Raw genomic sequence first — 21,275 nt, 5'->3', positions numbered from 1 at the left:
CATGTCTTTGGAGAGTGGGAGGAAACCAGAGTATCCAGAGGAAACCCACGCAGGCACAGGAAGAACAAACTCCAGGCAGGTGGGGCCATGGTTGGGTTTCGAACCAACGACCCTAGTACTGCCAGGTGGAAGTGCTAACCATTTAACCACTGTGCTTCCCGTACTGGTAGGCTTTTCCTGCAAGGAACCTCTTCTGGTTTTACAGAAGGACTAATTGGTGTTGAGGAACAGGACTTCTTTGTTGCCTAAGGAAGTTCTGTGTTTTACTTCATCCAGTACATTGTTACCTGTCCTTCTGTCTGGCTCCAGTTCAAAACAGAATTTTCCTCAAATGTTTGGTTATTATAAAATCCTATAGATTCTACGCTACCTAGCCACATGAGTCATAAGGACATTTCTGTGAAGAGTCCATGTTTGTGCAGCTTACATTTTTCTGCAGAGCATGTGTTTTGCTATCCTTAACCCGTTTTACATTATTGCTGATAATTGTGCACGTGTTTACTAAACTGCAAGTTACAGTTACTCTCTGTCTAATCATTTGGCCTACTGCCTATTCTGTTAAAGTGTTAAAGCTCTTGTCAGGATATAAGCAGTTAGAGAAAGCTGCAGGATTTAAATGTTTTTTTTTTTTCTAGAGAAAGCTGTGAAAAAAACTGCCAAGCCGTTGGCCTACCGAACTGAAGAGTGAACAAAATGTATCATTCTGGTAAGCTGGCAACTGTTTGTGTGTGTGTAATGTTTCTTTGACTTGTTTGTAAGTGAAAAAAAGTGTTCCACTTTGAGGAACTATTTTAGCAATCTCTTGTGTGCTGACAAGGGGGGGCATCTGACATGACAGAGCGGATGCCCAAATATTAGAGGATGTAGCTGTGTTAACTGCTGATTATATACTGCAGTTTCCTGCCCAGATGCACAGGGAGGAAGTGCAACTCAAATTGTATAATAGTATTTTGGGCAGTGAAAAAAGACAAAGAGGGGCTGTGTCTTGTCACAACTGCTGGAAAGAGGTAGGAAGGGTGCTGTTCTGAGTTAAATACTAAATTAAATGGATATTATTTTTTTATAATGTTGTCTGTATGTGGTTCTGATATGTTTGTGTGTCACCTGTGATTTAACGGAAGTTTTTTAATTTTATATCTTATTATGATTATTGTGTTAATGATGTGTACATCTTCACCAGTTTATGTTACAAGTCACTAAACATTCAAATTGTTATACAATCTGTAACATTTGTAATCCAATTACAAATGATTGATGTGAAGCATTTGTGTTATAACATTTCATATTAATCACATTACATAAGAGTGCTTGTTGTCCGCTCACATTTTCTGAGAATGCTGCCATGCGCACATTGCATAGAAATAGAGAATTTTTGTCTTCACATATGCAACCGTAACAAGAGTACTTTAACTTATGTTGTAATACTTTGTTTCAAATTCCTTTATATCTGTTTTCATCAGTTTTCATGTATATAATGTGAAACTTTACTTTTAATAGTCTTTACACATCAGTTACTTACATTGTAAGGATTTTCTGCACACTTAAAATGATATAAAACCCAAGGAAAACATTTAATACATTGCAGATTACCAATTTCTAGATGTGATGGCTGCATTCATTTTTCTTTTTTAGGATTTCTGTATTTTATTTTTACTTGGAAAGTTTTTTATATTTAAATAGAACTATCAATCTTGCAGATGTAGCAGTTATGGGATTAAGACACTGACAGCGGTGATTACAACGATCAACTTATATTTATCAGCTTAAATTTATATGCAAAACCTTTACCCCAAAGAGAACAATGTTTCTGTAAGTGCTTATAAAGTGTTATCTGGAGTTTGGCTTTATATTTGTTAATGTATTTAAATCTGCTAATACTCCCCTCCACCGAGACTAACAATACTGCTGTCCAAAGGCATCTCTGCATTCCTTCATCCAGAGTGTATGCACCCTAATACAGGAGATGTGTTACTGGCCAGATCACCAGGTGAAAACAGAGGGGAAAAAAGCCTAGAAAAGAAAATTATTGCAGCCACCACATCTCAGGATTAGTAAGTTGTAATATATTACATTTTTGGTTTTGCTTTAATTCCACTTGCTGGTGTTCTGAAGTTTTGTGAATGGTGAGGCACGACATTCTAGAAACTTTCTCTTCACTATGCTGTGATAATTGCAATTGCCTATCTGCTGTAATTGTACAATCACATCAGAAGTAAATTACATTTCTGGTGGTGATCTGTATTTGTACACTATCTTTCAATTACTTTTAAAGAATTTACTGTGTTGTCATACCTGACTGAATACAGTATATTAATAATTTGCTTGCAAAGATTTTATTTCTTGTTTTGAGTAGTTGAAAATTTTGAAAATACTAAATATAAAATACTTTAGTCTGGCTTCACATCTATACATTGCTGTAATGTGCAGTAAACCTTGTGTTTTACCACTTGCTAATGCAAAGCATGGTACTCTGTGTGCTAAATTGCAGTGCCATTTTTTTTAGATGCACAATGTACAGGATACCAGGGATGGATCCTGGGCAGCAGGTATATTTTTATACTATCTCAGTTTACTGCAGGGCGGGCCCACTGCGCAAAATCATGTGTATATATACATGATTTTGCATTTCCAGGTAGGGGGTACACCTGTCAGTACACTAGTAATCACATTTAACTCCTTGATTGCCAGGAACACGCTCATACACAATATACCTCCATTGCTAGTATAGTGTCTGAATGGATCAATATCTTTGATCAGATCAGAACTACCAGCGTTCACATTAGTATAGTGTCCCCAAAAACACAGCGTTAGCAGGATCAGCCCCGGCACCTGCGTTTAGCCCCTACGCTTACCCCCCCTTCTCCTCAAGCAAGTGAAGTGTCAGTAGGTCACTGTCACTTGATAGATTGCAAACAAAACAGCAGTGTTTGCAGAATTAGCACCCGTACTTCCCCCATTCACTGCCCAACTTGGAATTCAGGTGGAAACAGCAAATTTAACTACTCCCCTTGATTTTTTGGAGCTGTTTTTCACGGAAGATCTGTATGCATTAATTGTGAATTAAAGCAATTTATATGCACAACAATTTATCTCCGCCAAACCAAATTCAAACCTTGCCAGACCATTAGCATGGAAACCCATTACGGTTTCCAAATGTAAAATTTATTTTTGGCCTAACCCTCAACATGGGCATTACTAAAACAAATGAATTGCGGTTGTATTGGTCCACAAACCCGATTCATCATATGCCCGTGTTCTCTTCTGCCATGGCGAGGCATAGATATGAGAGTATAATGTGTTTTATGCATTTCAATGACAACACACTCTGTTGTCCTCATATACACCTACACTCCGTGATACTCACTCTGCTCCGCGGTAGGATCGCACCACATCCGGAAACACTCCTTCCGGTGGCCAGAGACCGACAGCCAATCACAGGCAGACTACAACTCCGCATGGGCACTCTGTGGCACAAGGAAGCCCTTCCTCAGTTTCTTCTCTTCAGGGATCAGACTGCTGTAATGTAATGAGGCACTAGCCATTCATCTCACTGCTGGGGAAGGAACGTTTACAACTACTAAGGAGCAGTCCACAGGCCACCATCCAAGGGATCACCCTGATGTTCCAGCAGTAATATCCAGGAGCACTGGAGGGAGGCTATTGCATTGCAGACCTTACCTAGACCAGCTGATGAACCCAAGGGAAATTTATATTTACAAACGCCCATTATACTGTGCGTTCTGGTGAGTGTGCATTTCTTCAGCACTATACCGCACAGCACCTTATTATCAGGAGGATATGAATAGATGAGAGCACTTGAAGTCACCTTGATATCACCACATGAACTGTTTTATTTATTTATTTATTTATTTATTTATAGTATTTCTCTTTTTTAGCGCTGCATCTTCTGATTTATGTTGTCCTCAGGGTGACCCTGTATTTGACCGGCTCCACAAAATTTGGCCCCTCATAAATCACCTTAACCAAAAATTGTCTATACTCCCCAGAAAACCATCTGCGTTGATGAGTCCCTCATTAATTTTTCTGGCCGCCTTGCATTCAAACAATTTCTCCCCAGCAAGCGTGCCAGATATGGGGTCAAGATGTATAAGACCTGTGAGAGGGCAACAGGCTATACATATAAGTTTTGGATTTACGAGAGAAAAGATAGTGACGTGGAGCCCCCTGGATGCCCAGACTACATGGGGAGCAGTGGCAAGATAGTTTGGGACTTGGTGTCATCCTTTTTCCATATGGGGTACTACTTATACGTGGACAATTTTTATTCAAGTGTGCCACTATTTAGACATTTGTACAATCTTGGAATTGGTACATGTGGCACCGTGCGACCTAATGTGTGCCCACCATTAGAAGTGGGTGGATGCAGGACAATATATTCTAATGGTGGGAATACCACACACTTATACTGGCACATATTTCTTCTCTTTTTTTCATTCAGCCCAAGAAAAAAAAAGAACAGCATATATTCTCAACAAGGACCAGCGACATACTGGTACATCACTGGACTTTGAATGGTTATACCAGGATGATGCCTACAGCTGAAGGCATCATCCTGGTATCTTTTTTTTTCAGTCAGCGATTGGCTTTCATGTAAATGCAATCCTAGTTGTTACTTAGCTGCAGGATTGCTTTTACAAGCAGCAGCAGCAGACGATGCCCCCCCCCCTCCCCTGCTGCCTTCCACGGTGCTCTCGGGCAGTCCCATGCCATCAAGGGAACCTGAGCATGCTGCCGGTGTTTCTGCCAGATGACCATAGAGCTGATTGGAGACCGGAACGGTGCAATTATCTCTATAGTCTAAGAAATCGGAAGCTACGACCATTTCATCACTTCAGTTTCGCAGGATATAAACAGCGCCATTTGTAAATTGGGAAAGCATCTGATCACACCGATCTTGGTGAGATTACATAATGTAAGGGCATTGGAGATATATACAGTAGAGTCTGATAGACCCCAGATTTCTCAAAAAAGAATACAGTTGCAAGAAAAAGTATGTGAACTCCTTGGGATTACGTGGAGTTTTGCATGAATTGGGCATATAATGTGCTCTGAACGTCATCTAAGTCACAACAATAGAAGAACACAGTCTGCTGAACATTATACTACACAAACATTAGATGTTGCCATGGTTTAATTGCACATAACATGTAAACATTCACAGTGCAGGGAGGAAAAAGTATGTGAGGCCCTAGCTTAATGACTTCTCCTAAAGCTAATTGGAGCCAGTATTGAGCCAACCTTGACTCCAATCAGTGTGATGACATTGGATGTGTTGCTGACAGCTGTCCTGCCCTTAAAAAACACACACCTGTTTTGGGTTTACTGGTTTCAAGAAGCACTGTCTGATGTGAACCATGCCTCGCAGAAAAGAGCTCTCAGAAGACCTAAGATCTAGAATTGTTGACTTGCATGAAGCTAGAAAGAGTTACAAAAGTATCTCCTTGAGCCTTGATGTTCATGTGTCCACGGTAAGAGAGACTGTCTACAAATGGAGAAAGTTTAGCACTGTTGCTACTCTCCCTAGGCGTGGTCGTCCTGTAAAAATGACTGCAAGAGCACAGCGCAGAATGCTGCATGAGGTAAAGAAGAATCCCAGAGTGTCAGCTAAAGACCTACAGAAATCTCTGGCACATGCTAACATTTTTGTTGACACATCTACAATAAGGAAAACATTAAACAAGAATGGAGTACATGGGAGGACACCACAGAGGAAGCCATTGCTGTCCAAAAAGAATATTGCAGCACGTTTGAAGTTTGCAAAAGAGCACCTGGATATTCCACAGCACTACTGGCAAAATATACTGTGGACAGATGAAACCAAGATTGAGTTGTTTGGGAAGAACACACAACACTATGTGTGGAGAAAAAAAGGCACAGCACACCAACATCAAAACCTCATCCCCACTGTGAAACATGGCGGAGGGAGCATCATGGTTTGGGGCTGCTTTGCTGCCTCAGGGCCTGGACGGATTGTTGTCATTGATGGGAAAATGAATTCCAGAGTTTATCAAGACATTTTGCAGGAAAACGTACGACCATCTGTCCGCCAACTGAAGCTCCGCAGAGGATGGGTGATGCAACAGGACAATGACCCAAAGCATACAAGTAATTCAACAAAACAATGGCTGCAACAGCACAGAATACGCCTTCTGGAGTGGCCCAGTCAGAGTCCTGACCTCAACCCGATTGAAATGCTGTGGCATGACCTTAAGAGAGCGCTTCACACCAGACATCCCAAGAATATTGCTACACTGAAACAGTTTTGTGAAGAGGAGTGGTCCAAAATGACTCCAGATCGTTGTGCAGGTCTGATCTGCAACTACAGGAAATGTTTGGTTGAGGTTATTGCTGCCGAAGGAGGGTCAACCAGTTATTAAGTCCAAAGGTTCACATACTTTTTCCTCCCTGCACTGAGAATGTTTATATGTTATGTGCAATTAAACCATGGCAACATCTAATGTTTGTGTAGTATTATGTTCAGCAGACTGTGTTCTTCTATTGTTGTGACTTAGATGACGTTCAGAGCACATTTTATGCCCAATTCATGTAAAACTCCACGTAATCCCAAGGGGTTCACATACTTTTTCTTGCAACTGTATATGACAATGCCCAATGAAGTTATAGGGGATATTTGCATTCCCTGTGATAGCATTAAAAGTGATAAAAAAAAAGAAAAAAGAAAGGGACAGTGTAAAAATAATTAAAAAAATCAAAATAACTTAAAAAAAAAAACCACCCTCGCCCCCCTACGTGTACACCTGCATGCTCGAGCTATGACTCTCTGCCGGTATGTAAACAGCAGTTGCACCGTGCACGTGAGGTATCACCGCGAACGTCAGATCAAGGGCAGTAGTTCTAGCACTAGACCTCCTCTGTAAAAATCTATCTAAAATGGTAGCTTGTAAAAGCTTTTAAAGCATTGCCTATGGATATTAAAAATGTATGCAGTTTGTCGCCATTGCACGGGGCATGCGCAGTTTTAAAGCATGTCATATTTGGTATATATTTACTCGGCATACCATCATCTTTCATGTGTTACCAAATAATTGGCCAATATATTGTGTTTTTGTACATTAAAAGTAAAAAAAGTGTATTTGTTTCAAAAAATTTGCGTTTGAAAAATTGCTGCGCAAGTACTGTGTGACATAAAAAATTGCAGCACCCACCATTTTATTCACTAGGGTGCCTGCTTTAAAAAAACATAATGTTTGGGGATTCAAAGTAATTTCCTAGCAAAAAATACTGATTTTTTTTCATGGGAACAAAAAAAATAAATGTTTTTGTCATTTTCCAAAAACTTGTGGTAAAAAATTAATTCTTCTATTGACTCAACATACCTCTCAGGAAATAGTTTGGGGTGTCTAGAAGAGTGAATGATGTGTTGCATAAACTTCTAATACTGGACATAAAATGCCCCCACCCCCCAAAACTACCCCTTTTTGGAAAGTAGACACCCCAAACTATTTGCTGAGAGGCATGTTGAGTCAATAGAAGAATTAATTTTTTTCCCACAAGTTTTGGAAAATGATAAAAACATTTTTTTTTTTACACAAAATTGTCTCTTAAATGATTTATTGCTCACACATGCCATGGGTATATATGGCATTACTCCCCAAAATACATATACTTCTCCCAAATATGGGGGTACCACATGTGAGAGACTTTTTGGCAGTCTAGCTAGGTACAGGACCCCAAAATCCAATAAGCACCTTCAGGCTTTTAAAGGCTTTATTTCCTCATTACACTTCCTGACTACTTATCACAGTTTCGGTCATTAAGTTTCAGTCATTAAGGGGGGTAAATCCTCAGCATGGCAAGTGGTTAAACATGCAGATCTAGGCTTCCTCCCCTCCTTCATCCCTCTTCCAGAAAATTCTCTTATTTTCCATGAAGGGTGTGAGGGCTCCAGAAGTCCTGACCTGTACAGCCTTCCAAGCTGTCCTGAGGTGAACTCACTACCTCACTCCCAGGCTGACTCATCCCAGGCTGCTACCCAGCCTCTATAAAAAAAAAAACCCAACAAAGCCTACCTAGCTAAACCTAGAGGGTGCTTCACAGTCGTGGTCATTTGCATGGGTGGCATGTTTACAGGAACGAGCTATATGGATGAGGCAAGGAATAGCTGGAATGAGTGACTTCCAGGTTGGGAAACTGTTAAATCTGTAGGATTTAGGTTGACTGCCAGAAGTCATTGTCTGAAGTGTGGAGATTTCAAGGCGGATTTCAACATCTTATTCTGGATCCACTAGCTCAATTGTGCCACTATCAGAATCAAGCTTTTCTGTGAAGTACAAGAATAGAAGTCCTGAGAACCATGTTGTGTCCTTAAGATGACATGCAGCGACAGCATGATCTGTAGAGTTATGGTCAGTAGATACATACAGTTGCAAGAAAAAGTATGTGAACCCCTTGGGATTACGTGGAGTTTTACATGAATTGGGCATAAAATGTGCTCTGAACGTCATCTAAGTCACAACAATAGAAGAACACAGTCTGCTGAACATAATACTACACAAACATTAGATGTTGCCATGGTTTAATTGCACATAACATATAAACATTCTCAGTGCAGGGAGGAAAAAGTATGTGAACCTTTGGACTTAATAACTGGTTGACCCTCCTTCGGCAGCAATAACCTCAACCAAACATTTCCTGTAGTTGCAGATCAGACCTGCACAACGATCTGGAGTCATTTTGGACCACTCCTCTTCACAAAACTGTTTCAGTGTAGCAATATTCTTGGGATGTCTGGTGTGAAGCGCTCTCTTAAGGTCATGCCACAGCATTTCAATCGGGTTGAGGTCAGGACTCTGACTGGGCCACTCCAGAAGGCGTATTCTGTGCTGTTGCAGCCATTGTTTTGTTGAATTACTTGTATGCTTTGGGTCATTGTCCTGTTGCATCACCCATCCTCTGCGGAGCTTCAGTTGGCGGACAGATGGTCGTACGTTTTCCTGCAAAATGTCTTGATAAACTCTGGAATTCATTTTCCCATCAATGACAACAATCCGTCCAGGCCCTGAGGCAGCAAAGCAGCCCCAAACCATGATGCTCCCTCCGCCATGTTTCACAGTGGGGATGAGGTTTTGATGTTGGTGTGCTGTGCCTTTTTTTCTCCACACATAGTGTTGTGTGTTCTTCCCAAACAACTCAATCTTGGTTTCATCTGTCCACAGTATATTTTGCCAGTAGTGCTGTGGAATATCCAGGTGCTCTTTTGCAAACTTCAAACGTGCTGCAATATTCTTTTTGGACAGCAATGGCTTCCTCTGTGGTGTCCTCCCATGTACTCCATTCTTGTTTAATGTTTTCCTTATTGTAGATGTGTCAACAAAAATGTTAGCATGTGCCAGAGATTTCTGTAGGTCTTTAGCTGACACTCTGGGATTCTTCTTTACCTCATGCAGCATTCTGCGCTGTGCTCTTGCAGTCATTTTTACAGGACGACCACGCCTAGGGAGAGTAGCAACAGTGCTAAACTTTCTCCATTTGTAGACAGTCTCTCTTACCGTGGACACATGAACATCAAGGCTCAAGGAGATACTTTTGTAACTCTTTCTAGCTTCATGCAAGTCAACAATTCTAGATCTTAGGTCTTCTGAGAGCTCTTTTCTGCAAGGCATGGTTCACATCAGACAGTGCTTCTTGAAACCAGTAAACCCAAAACAGGTGTGTGTTTTTTAAGGGCAGGACAGCTGTCAGCAACACATCCAATGTCATCACACTGATTGGAGTCAAGGTTGGCTCAATACTGGCTCCAATTAGCTTTAGGAGAAGTCATTAAGCTAGGGCCTCACATACTTTTTCCTCCCTGCACTGTGAATGTTTACATGTTATGTGCAATTAAACCATGGCAACATCTAATGTTTGTGTAGTATAATGTTCAGCAGACTGTGTTCTTCTATTGTTGTGACTTAGATGACGTTCAGAGCACATTATATGCCCAATTCATGCAAAACTCCACGTAATCCCAAGGAGTTCACATACTTTTTCTTGCAACTGTAGTACTATTGTGTTGGACAGGTGGTTCTCCTAATCCTTAGCATTCTGTTGTTGACATAAACATAGAATCGAATCCTCTAGTTTCATACAGATGTAACCTAAAACCATCTTGCTGTCAGTGTAGAAATCAGAATCTTGAAAGGTCAATGTCCATTTCTGATGCAATAAGATTGGCTAGCTCAACAGCTAATACCGCAGCACAAAGTCCTAGTCTAGATATGATGTGCTCAGGGTGTGGAGCCAGTTTTGTTTTGCCCATGACAAACCCTATATGGTGTTGTTTTGTAGCATTTCCAGTTTTTAAGTAGGCAAGTATCTAGAGTGTAACAGCCTCTCTGGTCTGAAGGGAAGAGATGTGACCCAGCTATTTTTACCATCTGTGACTAGTCCCTGCTCCGTTATTTCCAAGAAGGGTTTGCCTTCAATAGACATTGCCACCTGATTGTCCTCTGTTGTTCTTTGAAAGACTGTACACCCTAAATGGTCTTGGTCACTGTCACAGGCAAGGTTGTCATTAGAAGGGCCTATGAAGGGACAGCTAAGGCTGTCGGGACTTGTAGTTTCTCATTCACAGAGGAGACAAGACAAAAGTACGTATTGGCGCAGGAGAGGAAGTAGTGGGTATGTGGTTTGTAAAGAGTTTTTAGAGGTGTGTAAAAATGTTTCAGTTATAGGAGAGCATGGGGGCTTCTCCGTACACCGGGGTTGGGGGGAGAAAAAAGGGGTAGGGTGGGGCGAGAAATATATATATCATATATGGTAGTATAGGAAGGGTATTGCAGCTTGAGTAGTTCAAAAGGTGGAGGAGTCTTATAGTTCAGGTAGTAATGGGCAGGAAGGGGGGATATAAAAGTCTGTATATATATATATATATATATATATATATATATATAAAAATATATATATAGCTGTAATATAAACACCGACATGAGGCCGCACTCTCTAGAGTAAACTGGAACTCTGTGTGGAGAGAATAGAGGAGTTGAGAGGTGTGCCAGACTAAGTGCAGTAAAAATGGTAACTGTTTATTGCACACAAGATATTTAAAAACTCACAAGATGTGGGTAAAAATCAGGCATCAGGATGTAGATATAGGGCGTCATATAGGGTGGACATCTGGAGCAGATGGCTGAGGTACCAGAGGCCAAAAAGCTCCCTCTGTGGCTGGTGCTCTGGAGTGGGTCTCAGTGGAGGAGCAAGGAAGGCAGGCGATTGTCTTGGGAGTGGCGGTGCAGGGAAGGAACCGTGCTATGGACGGGTGCTGCTAGCCTCTCTCATCAGCGTGGGTAGGGTCACGTAGTAGAGCTCCCCGCTAGCTGTCAAAGCGGGGGAGCTGGGGCCTCTGTATTCATAACATATGACATCCTGAACATGGGTGTAACATGTTATGAAAGGTGAACTTATAGTTTAAACTTTTAAAGTTCTTTTGTGACTAACTCACTTAGTGCAAAAAAACTTGGCAAAGTCTACTGTGGCTTGGTTAGCTGACTGTGTATTGCTATGGTGAAAAGGTGTTGTGCATTAATACCTTTTAAGAGTCTCTGGTTTAAGCCAGTCCCTGTTGTACTGTTCTGATGTGAAGGCAGGACCTGCAGAATAATTTGTAGATTATGGTGCCTTGCATGTAAGGTATCTGTCATAAGAGGTTTCACTTTGCTTGGAGTTCTCTTGTTTGCAGATTTGAGGCTCGATGTTGACTTGCGGTGGTGCTATGTCTTTGGTTTGTCTCCTCGACGTTATCTTTATTGCTGCTTGGCCTGAAGTGCTGATAGTAGATGTAGCAGTGTGATTTGTACAGAATCTGAACCTCAGGATCCTGTACAACGCACTCTGGATTACGTCTATGTTCACTATCAGGGTATACAACTAATTATAAGGCCTCTGCTTCAGCTATAGCATCTGTAATGCAATGCTGGATACAATAACTAAAAGCAAGTCACATACACACATACTCACACACACAGCTACGTTCAACAGCATTTACACCATTAATTATTCTAAGCATGTGAAAGATCCTCTACCAAATGAACAACTGCCCTGGCACATCATAGCATTCACTCGGCACTCCAAGAAATAACAGAATCCAACTGCAATATTCTTGCACTGTCAAAACTTCAATTTTTATTATCACACGACACACAGGAGGATATATCTTATAGTCATCACAACCTGCATAATAAAATACACCAATAATAATGTGAGCATTACAGCATGAAATAGACACATCTTTTGACAGCGTCACATCATTAAATTAGTACATTACCAAAGCTATAGGAAGACGGGAAGGAACAGACCCCAAGGGATCTATAATGTACAGGGGGTTGCGGGGAAGCCGTAAACGCGATCAATCGATGAGCCCATATAGCCTTGGCAAGAGTCCCAGTGTCAGAGCATCCTCGTCTGCATAGGAAGGGTGCTCCCAATTCATCCCAGTTAAGCTCCTTGTTTTAAACCCTTTTTCTGGCAGCTTTCCCAAAGTGGGCAATTCTTATCTAATTTAGGCAGTCTACTGTAACATTTTCTAGATGTCATAAACACGTTTAATCCCACAAACAAGTTCTTATCTGCTTTAAGCATGCTAATATCTTGTGACTGTTCCTTGGGCCTAGGGAAATTATATCAATGTCTCATGCTCCTGGCATCTGGCCAAAAGATGCGTTATTGTAAAAATTACCCAAGAAACAAAGGGTCCAAGGCCAACACATTTCATAGGCATTAAATTCCACCCCTTGGCATTGGTCCATTGGTTTTCGGGGGCTGCGAGCATTGCGCTATCAAATACCAGCCCAGCATCCATGTTATTATTAAAGCCAATAAACAACCCACAATAATAAGAGTGCACTTAAGCAAGGTTCCAACCAACTCCTGAACATTCCTCCCAATCCCAAGGTCCAGTCAAAATCCTTAAAGAAGTCTGAGATACTTTCTGCTATGTCCCAGGTGGTGTCAATAATAGGCTTGAGATGGGCCTGAACCTTGAGACGGACCTGAATTTTGGTCTGGTGCAATAAACAAACTCTGCTCTCCTCCCTCTTCACTTGCCTCCATTGTAAGTATAGGTATGTCAGGGATTTCACCATCTCCTTCCACTTGCAGCCTTGGATTCCTGGATAACAGGATCACCACCAGATTTACCCATAGTAGGTACATGGCTGTCTCCTGAGCTTTCCCAATGGAGTGGAGTATGCACAGGCGTTACAATAGCACGTTACAGGGTGGTCCTCATTTCCTATGGAAGAAATCATTCTTGTGAATATCAGGTAAAGTTTTTATCTTAACACTAACTTCAAGGGCTCACTTCACTCCTTAAACTTATTTCTATTATCTTAACTTATTGTTCCTCAAAAGTGAAAAAAAAAAAAACTTTGTTGCATTAACGTCTTTCATCCTAAAAGAAAAAAAAACACACAAGGTACCTTATCACTCTTATAAATGGTATTGTCTTGAAAGGTGGAAAGAGTCCTTACCAACCCACAGTTAGTGTATTGTTAAGGTTTACTCCCTAAGGAAGCATTTTCCAGATGGCACATGCCGCCACTTGTCTTCTCCATCCACTAAAATAATCAGGGTACTGACATTACTGGAGACTATGATTTTAGCCTGCAACAGGGGACCATTTTTCCTGGTGCCACCATACCCGGGCGCCAGCTCTCAGTATTCCTTTACCTGTAACAGGTGCCAGAGCCAATGTAGGAGGTGGCTCCTCCACACCTTGGTCACCTGTAGATAGGTCTAAAAGCATGTGACCTGTACAGTCATGGTTTAGCATTCTTTGTAGTGGGGTCAAACCAGTAGTTAGTTGTCTGCCATTATGTTGCTTAACTGCTGGTGAGGTGGAGGGGCGGATGAACCCCTTTTTGAGATTATCCTCAATGTAGTCCTTTAATACCTCCAACTCACGTTCTGATAGCGGAAAGATCCGACAAAAAGGAATCTCAGCTCCAGGTAGAAGTTTGATCGGGCAGTCGTAGGGCCTGTGAGGTGGAAGGCTGTCTGCACCATGTTTACTGAAGACATCCAGAAAGTCATGGTATGCTGCCGGAACCATTTGGCCTACTTCAGTATCATTTTCCATGCATAACAGGGGCCCGGATAGAGCAGGACCTTGGGGCAAGCAGTGCCCATGGCAGTAGACCGATTGAAAGTTCACTTCACCAGATACCCAGTTTACACTGGGGTTGTGGGCCTGCAACCATGATGACTGGAAACAGTGGTGATGCAATAACATCCAGGCATAGTAGCACCTTGTGACCAGATGAAGATATTACCACAGGAAGTGGGATCATTTCCTGTGTGAATGCCCCAGATTTAATGTTAGATCCGTTGGCCAGATATACTGTCAGTCTCTGAGTTTTGGTGTCAGGAATGGATTCAGCACTGGTGGTGGGACTCTCCTGCCGTGTGGGCTGCAGTACCAGAGCTGACCAGCGGGTGCTCTCAGCACTGGTGGTGGGACTCTCCTGCCGTGTGGGCTGCAGTACCAGAGCTGACCAGCGGGTGCTCTCAGCACTGGTGGTGGGACTCTCCTGCCGTGTGGGCTGCAGTACCAGAGCTGACCAGCGGGTGCTCTCAGCACTGGTGGTGGGACTCTCCTGCCGTGTGGGCTGCAGTACCAGAGCTGACCAGCGGGTGCTCTTAGCAGCCAGAAGCTCACAATCAGCCAAACCTGGGGCTGATTACAGAAAGGTGTATATAAGGCATGACCAGGCCTGTGCTCTGCGCCTTGGTGTATGTTTCCCCATGAGCCCCTGTATCCTGTTCCTAGTGCCTGTGAGAAGATACCTTGTTGCCGACCCTGCCTGATTCTGATTCCTGTTGACCGTCTCCTGTTCTGACTACTGGCTTATCCCTGACCATCCTTCTGCCTGATCCTCTGTACTGCGCTGTCTGTGAGTTACTGAACCCGGCTTGTGACCTTGACCATCCTCTGCCTGCTCCTTTGATACCTTGCTGCCCGCACGTTGCTGACTTGGCCCGTCTGACCACGCTCACTACTCTGCCATCCATCCATCCTGCACGGATCCAGCTGTACCTGCACATACCTCTGGCGGATCCCTCTATCACTAGCAGGTGTACTCAGGGGCCGCGACCTGGTTCCTGTCTGCTCCAAGTCCATCCCCACCATCAGGGGCCCTGGTGAATAGCAGACTGGGACTTAGACTCCGCGCCCTGGGGAATCCTGCCCTGAGGACCGCTAGAGGTACCACCAGGCAGTCGTTACAGAACCCTACGGCCGGCCCGACCATTCCACCTCTCCAGCCCTGACTACGCCTGTGTTCCTGCACCTCCTAAGATTAGTGGAAGGTTAGTTTGCTCACTGTGCGTTTATATATATATATATCTGGGTGGCTAATAATAACCTGTATTATACTATACCTGAAACCTGCGTTTCCCTGTGTCAGTCCACACCTTTCTGGTCACTCCTTGATTCCTGACATCACACCAAGGCCTTTCCTGACCAGAAGTGGCTGCACAGGGAAGCCATCTTGACTTGTCGTGAAGGATGCATCCTGATGAGGTTATATATTTGTCTATGCTAGTCTTTGATGACAGGGAATATGCCTATCAGACTCTGCGGGAGTATACCCGGGATCAGCTGCTAGAGTCCATACGGGTCGCTCATTCCCTAGTAGGTCAGGACCTAGAGCTCTCTGAGGTGCAACCTTTGATTCAGGCTTGTATTGAGTTGGCTTCATCTAGTACCCCTGAAAGCAGGGATGAATTTCTTCCTCCATTCAGGGCGAGTCAAGTAATTTCACTGGTATGGTTGTTGGAGGATGATCCGGATTGCTTCTTGGAGCATTATTCAGCATATTCACCACAGGTGCTAACGAAGTGTATAAACGCAGTGCAAACTTTGATCAGACAGGCCTTGTGTAAGCTGAGCGTTGTCCAACCCTTACTGCAGACATGGTCAGACTTGTTACACCCAGCCTCAATCAGCTTGCAACTAACCAGTCCTATTTCTCATCATTCCTCTGCTCAAAGCTCTTTTCCTGCATTCCCGACAACACCCCCAGTGACAGCCCCCCCAGTGACAGCCCAGTATACCCAGCAATCTACCACATGTCGGTACCCTGCTCCCACTCACTGTACCATCGTACCAGTTGACTCGGTGCCCGCTGCCGAGCCAGATGACTCGATGCCAGTTGACTCGGTGCCTGCTGTCGTGCCAGTTGACTCGGTGCCTGCTGTCGTACCAGTTGACTCGGTGCCAGTTGACTCGGTGCTCGCTGTTGTACCAGTTGACTCGGTGCCAGTTGACTCGGTGCTCGCTGTCGTACCAGTTGACTCGGTGCCAGTTGACTCGGTGCCCGCTGGCGTACCAGTTGACTCGGTGCCAGTTGACTCGGTGCCCGCTGTCGAGCCTGATGACTCGATGCCAGTTGACTCGGTGCCAGTTGACTCTGTGCCCGCTGTCGTACCAGTTGACTCTGTGCCCGCTGTCGTACCAGTTGACTCTGTGCCCGCTGTCGTACCAGTTGACTCTGTGCCCGCTGTCGTACCAGTTGACTCTGTGCCCGCTGTCGTACCAGTTGACTCTGTGCCAGTTGACTCTGTGCCCGCTGTCGTACCAGTTGACTCGGTGCCAGTTGACTCTGTGCCCGCTGTCGTATCAGTTGACTCGGTGCCAGTTGACTCGGTGCCCGCTGTCGAGCCAGATGACTCGATGCCTGATGACTCGGTGCCCGCTGTCATGCCAGTTGACTTGGTGCCCGCTGTCGAGCCAGATGACCTGATGCCCGAGGACCCAGTGCCCGCTGTTGAGCCACATAACCTGATACCTGATGACTTGGTGCCCGCTGTTGTGCCAGTTGATTCAGTGCCCACTGTTGTGCCAGTTAATTTGGTGCCTGCTGTCGAGCTTGGTGACCCGGTACCCGCGGTTCTGCTAGAAGGCTCGGTGCCCGCTGACGTGCCCGGTGACCCTGTGCCCGCTGTCGTGCCAGATGACTTGGTGCCCGCTGACGTGCCTCTGCCCGCTACACAGCCCGCCATACCAGCCCCTGATGTCCAGTTAAACTGGCCGATAACTGATACCCAGCCTGCTCCTGGAAATCCTGTGCCCAGTGACCTGCCTTCCTTGGTTCTCCTACACAAAGAGAAGTCTACCAGCAGGAAACCCAGCCAGCCGGTTTACTCCGGCAGTAGGATATTCAGCCAGTTACCGGACCCGGGCGGTGGAACATTTTGCCCACTAAGGACTGTTTGGAGCATCCTGAGGCCGCTCCTTGAGGGGGGGGTTCTGTCAGGAATGGATTCAGCACTGGTGGTGGGACTCTCCTGCCGTGTGGGCTGCAGTACCAGAGCTGACCAGCGGGTGCTCTCAGCACTGGTGGTGGGACTCTCCTGCCGTGTGGGCTGCAGTACCAGAGCTGACCAGCGGGTGCTCTCAGCACTGGTGGTGGGACTCTCCTGCCGTGTGGGCTGCAGTACCAGAGCTGACCAGCGGGTGCTCTCAGCACTGGTGGTGGGACTCTCCTGCCGTGTGGGCTGCAGTACCAGAGCTGACCAGCGGGTGCTCTTAGCAGCCAGAAGCTCACAATCAGCCAAACCTGGGGCTGATTACAGAAAGGTGTATATAAGGCATGACCAGGCCTGTGCTCTGCGCCTTGGTGTATGTTTCCCCATGAGCCCCTGTATCCTGTTCCTAGTGCCTGTGAGAAGATACCTTGTTGCCGACCCTGCCTGATTCTGATTCCTGTTGACCGTCTCCTGTTCTGACTACTGGCTTATCCCTGACCATCCTTCTGCCTGATCCTCTGTACTGCGCTGTCTGTGAGTTACTGAACCCGGCTTGTGACCTTGACCATCCTCTGCCTGCTCCTTTGATACCTTGCTGCCCGCACGTTGCTGACTTGGCCCGTCTGACCACGCTCACTACTCTGCCATCCATCCATCCTGCACGGATCCAGCTGTACCTGCACATACCTCTGGCGGATCCCTCTATCACTAGCAGGTGTACTCAGGGGCCGCGACCTGGTTCCTGTCTGCTCCAAGTCCATCCCCACCATCAGGGGCCCTGGTGAATAGCAGACTGGGACTTAGACTCAGCGCCCTGGGGAATCCTGCCCTGAGGACCGCTAGAGGTACCACCAGGCAGTCGTTACAGAACCCTACGGCCGGCCCGACCATTCCACCTCTCCAGCCCTGACTACGCCTGTGTTCCTGCACCTCCTAAGATTAGTGGAAGGTTAGTTTGCTCACTGTGCGTTTATATATATATATCTGGGTGGCTAATAATAACCTGTATTATACTATACCTGAAACCTGCGTTTCCCTGTGTCAGTCCACACCTTTCTGGTCACTCCTTGATTCCTGACATTTGGCTTTTAAGGGTATCTGGTGTTGCTGAGGGAAGGTTGCATCGATAAAGCAACTGCAGGCCCCAGAATCAATGATTGCAAGTACTGGCAGAGTTATTCCCGAAAGCTGGAATGAGATGAAAATGGTAAGATGAGCAGGGTTGGTAGTTGGAAGTTTAGCAGGCAGGGTGGTCAGAGACTTACGTAATTTTGCAGGGCAGTTCCGTTGTCAAGGAGCGAGGAGCCAGACACACAAGGAGGTACAATTAAAGGTAGGTTTATTTACACAGAAACAAGGCAAGAGTCTATGAAAGTCTGACAGCGGATGACTTGGTAGGACAGAAGTTCTCCTGCCGAGGTCATCTTCCAGGATAATCAACTCGAGAACCAGCGGGAATCGTAGCCAAAGCCGGGGTCAGAAGCCAGGAAGAATGGTCGCCAGAGCCGGGGTCAGAAGCCAGGAAGAATGGTCGCCAGAGCCGGGGTCAGAAGCCAGGAGGAGTCTTAGCCAAAGCCGAGTCGGTATCCAGGAGTGCAAAGAGTTAACTGAACAGGAGCTTGCTGCTGTGCAACAGACAGGACACGAATGCAATGGACAGCTGCAAACAGCAGACTTAAATGTGATAAGCCGCCACCTCCTGGGAGAAGCCGCAGAGGGCTGAAAAGCATAAAGTATCCCACAATGCTTTGCAGACCTAAGATGGATGCCAGCACATGGAGCAGCACAAGCCCTGAGGAAAGGGGGGACCTTGATAGTACCTCCTCCTCAAGGGCCCCTCCCCCTACGCGGCTCAACATAAGGCTTCTGGGGAAAGCGTGCGTGAAAAGCGTGGAGGAGGGCAGGAGCATGAACATCTGCGAAAAGAACCCAGGAACGCTCCTCGGGACCATACCACGCCAATGGACCAGGAACTGCACCCAACCCCGGACCAACCGAGAGTCCAGGATGCAGCTCAACTTATACTCCTCATGACTGTCAACCCGGATAGGACGGGGCTGAGGTGGTGAGGCAGTAAAGCGATTGCAGACCAGAGGCTTCAACAGGAATACATGGAAGACATTGGAGATACGCATCCCAGGAGGAAGAGCAAGGGCATAGGCACCCTGTGGAGGATGCGGAAAGGACCAACAAAACGGGAAGCCAGTTTCGGTGCGGGCACCCGAAGATTGAGGTTACGAGTGGACAACCACACCCGATCTCCGACCTGGTATGAAGGAGCGGACAACCGTCTACGATCAGCCTGGAACTTCTGGCGCTGTGCTGAGTCCTTCAAGGACCTCTTGATCTGCCCCCATGAAGAACGCAGGGCAGCAAGATGGTTCTCCACAGCCGGAATGTCCTGTGGCGAGAACCACTCAGGCAATACAGCGGGTTGGAACCCATAGTTGTCTATGAAGGGAGACATCCCGGAGGAGGAGTTGACAGCCGAGTTCCTTGCAAACTCTGCCCATGGCAGGAGATTGACCCAATTGTCTTGATGGTCTGAGATATAGCAGCAAAGGAATTGTTCCAGGGCCTGGTTGGAACGGTCCGCAGCCCCATTGGACTGCGGGTGGTAGGCCGAAGAGAAGGAGAGCTTGATACCCAACTGGGAGCAGAAGGTGTGCTAGAACCTGGACACAAACTAGCTCCCACAGTCCCAGACAACCTTAGGCAACCCATGCAAGCGAAAGATCTCCCTGGCAAAAACCGTAGCCAGTTCTTGCGCAGTCGGCAATTTCTTGAACGGAACACAATGGTACATCTTGGAGAAACGATCAATGACCATAAGAATGACCGTATGGCCTTGAGACGCAGGGAGGTCCACAATGAAATCCATGCCCAGGTGTGACCAGGGACGCTCCCCATTGGGAATGGGTTGCAGAAGGCCAAATGGAAGATGCTGAGGAGATTTATTCTGGGCACAGACAGAACATACCGCTACATATGAGGCGATGTCGGAATGGAGAGATGGCCACCAGAATAGACAAGAAACGACCCAGGACAATTGGTTCCTCCCCGGATGACCGGCAGTCTTGGAATTAAGGTAGATATGCAGCAGGCGGGTGCGCAATCCCTCAGGTACAAAACATCTACCAGCTGGTCTCTCAGAGGGAGCATCAGTTTGAGCCGCCAAAATCTGCTCCCCAAGGGGAGAAGTCAGGCTGGTACAAATGGCAGCCAGGATCTGATCAGGAGGTATGACCGAGGTAGGCTCAGAGTCCTCCCTGGACAGCTCAGAGTATTGCCGCTACAAGGCATCAGTCCTGACATTCTTGGAGCCAGGCAAATAGGAGACCACATAGTTAAAACGCGACAAGAATAGAGCCCATCTGGCCTGACGTGGAGTCAACCTCTTAGCCTCTGAGAGATACATCAGGTTCTTGTGGTCAGTGAGAATGAGAACTGGAACCGCAGAACCCTCGAGCAGGTGCCTCCATTCCTTGAGAGCCTGAATAATGGCCAACAACTCCTTGTCTTCAATCTGGTAGTTGCATTCTGCGGAGAAAAGCTTCCTGGAGTAGAACCCCCAGGGAAGTAGGGGTCCATCGGGCGACCGACGCTGAGACAGGAGGGAGCCTACTCCCGTCTCAGATGCATCAACCTTGAGGACAAAGGGCAACCCAGGATTGGGATGAGACAGTATCGGAGCCGAAGCGAAGGCGGCTTTCAGAGCTTCGAAAGCTAAGATGGCCGCGGATGACCACTCGTGGGGATTACTGCCCTTTTTGGTCAGATCAGAGAGAGGCTTGGCCAGCGTAGAGAAGTTTCTGATAAACGTCCAATAATAGCTGGCGAATCCCAAAAAGCGCTGAATGGACCGAAGACCACTGGGACGAGGCCACTGCAGAACCACCGAAACCTTCTGAGGGTCCATGGAGAATCCCACAGCGGAAATGATGTAGCCCAAAAAGGCAACCTGGGATCGGTGAAATTCACACTTCTCGAGCTTACAGAAAAGCTTG

The 21,275-nt window shown here is 45.8% G+C and overlaps 1 protein-coding gene across 2 annotated transcripts in view; it reads left to right on the top strand.

Annotated features, from left to right (window-relative positions):
* Positions 1-899: 899 nt before the first annotated feature.
* RASGRP2 (RAS guanyl releasing protein 2) overlaps positions 900-21,275 on the top strand; it is an 890,649-nt gene continuing 870,273 nt past the window's right edge. For both annotated transcript variants that reach the window (XM_089681654.1, XM_089681653.1), the window contains exon 1: positions 900-1,007. The gene's annotated coding sequence lies outside the window, so the exon portion shown is untranslated. The remainder of the gene's footprint in view (positions 1,008-21,275) is intronic.

The sequence above is a fragment of the Staurois parvus genome, unplaced genomic scaffold (assembly GCF_062004578.1).
Source record: "Staurois parvus isolate SC_StPar_1 unplaced genomic scaffold, SC_StPar_1.0 ptg000275l, whole genome shotgun sequence".
Classification (NCBI taxonomy): Eukaryota; Metazoa; Chordata; class Amphibia; order Anura; family Ranidae; genus Staurois; species Staurois parvus.
Note: the sequence above shows the minus strand (reverse complement) of the source record. Positions and strands in the feature narration are given on the sequence as shown.